This window comes from Cynoglossus semilaevis, chromosome 14 (assembly GCF_000523025.1).
Source record: "Cynoglossus semilaevis isolate Cse_v1.0 chromosome 14, Cse_v1.0, whole genome shotgun sequence".
Lineage (NCBI taxonomy): Eukaryota > Metazoa > Chordata > Actinopteri > Pleuronectiformes > Cynoglossidae > Cynoglossus > Cynoglossus semilaevis.
In genome coordinates this window covers 496,450-497,670 of record NC_024320.1, presented here as the reverse complement: position 1 = coordinate 497,670, position 1,221 = coordinate 496,450, and positions in this window count along the sequence as shown.

Below are 1,221 nucleotides of genomic sequence, written 5' to 3'. Positions count from 1 at the left end.
CTTCCTTCCTCCCTCCCTCTCTTTCCTCCTTTCTTCCACCCTTCCTACATTCCATCTTTCCTTCATTCCTTCCTATCCTTCCATCTTTCCATCCTTCCACCCTTCCTTTCTCATTTTCTATCTCCCTTCCTTCCCTCCTTCTTTCCTTTCTTCCTTCCTTCCTTCCTTCCTTCCTCCTTTCTTTCCCTCCTTCCTTCCTTCCTTCCTTCCTTCTTTCCTTCCTTCCTTCCTTCCTTCCTCCTTTCTTTCCCTCCTTCCTTCCTTCCTTCCTTCCTTCTTTCCTTCCTTCCTTCCTTTCTTCCTTCCTTCCTTCCTTCCTTCCTCCTTTCTTTCCCTCCTTCCTTCCTTCCTTCCTTCCTTCTTTCCTTCCTTCCTTCCTTCCTTCCTACCTTCCATCTGTCCGTCCAGCTATCCTTCCTTCCTTTCTTCCTACCTTCCATCTGTCCGTCCATCTATCCTTCCTTCCTTCCTTCCTTCCTTCCTTCCACCTGTCCATCTATCCTTCCTTCCTTCCGTCCTTCCTTCCTTCTTTCCTCCCTTCTGTCCTTCCTTTATTCCTTCATTGCTCCCTTCCTACCTACCTTCCTTCTTTAATTTTTAGCTTTCCTTCATGTATTCCTTCCTCCCTTCCTCCCTTCCTTCCTTCCTTCCTTTTGTTCTTCCTTCCTTCCTTCCTTCCTTCCTACCTTCCATCCATCCGTCCATCTATCCTTCCTTCCTTCCCTCCTTCTTTCCTCCCTTGTGTCCTTCCTTTATTCCTTTTTTCCTTTTGCCCTTCCTCCCTTCCTCCCTTCCTTCCTTCCTTCCTTTTGTTCTTCCTTCCTTCCTTCCTTCCTTTTGTTCTTCCTTCCTTCCTTCCTTCCTTCCATCCTTCCTTCCTTCCTTCTTTCCTCCCTTCTGTCCTTCCTTTATTCCTTCATTGCTCCCTTCCTACCTACCTTCCTTCTTTAATTTTTAGCTTTCCTTCCTGTATTCCTTCCTCCCTTCCTCCCTTCCTCCCTTCCTTCCTTCCTTCCTTTTGTTCTTCCTTCCTTCCTTCCTTCCTTCCATCTGTCCGTCCCTCTATTCTTCCTTCCTTCCTTCCTACCTTCCATCCATCCGTCCATCTATCCTTCCTTCCTTCCCTCCTTCTTTCCTCCCTTGTGTCCTTCCTTTATTCCTTTTTTCCTTTTTCCCTTCCTCCCTCCCTCCCTTCCTCCCTTCCTCCCTTCCTCCCTTCCT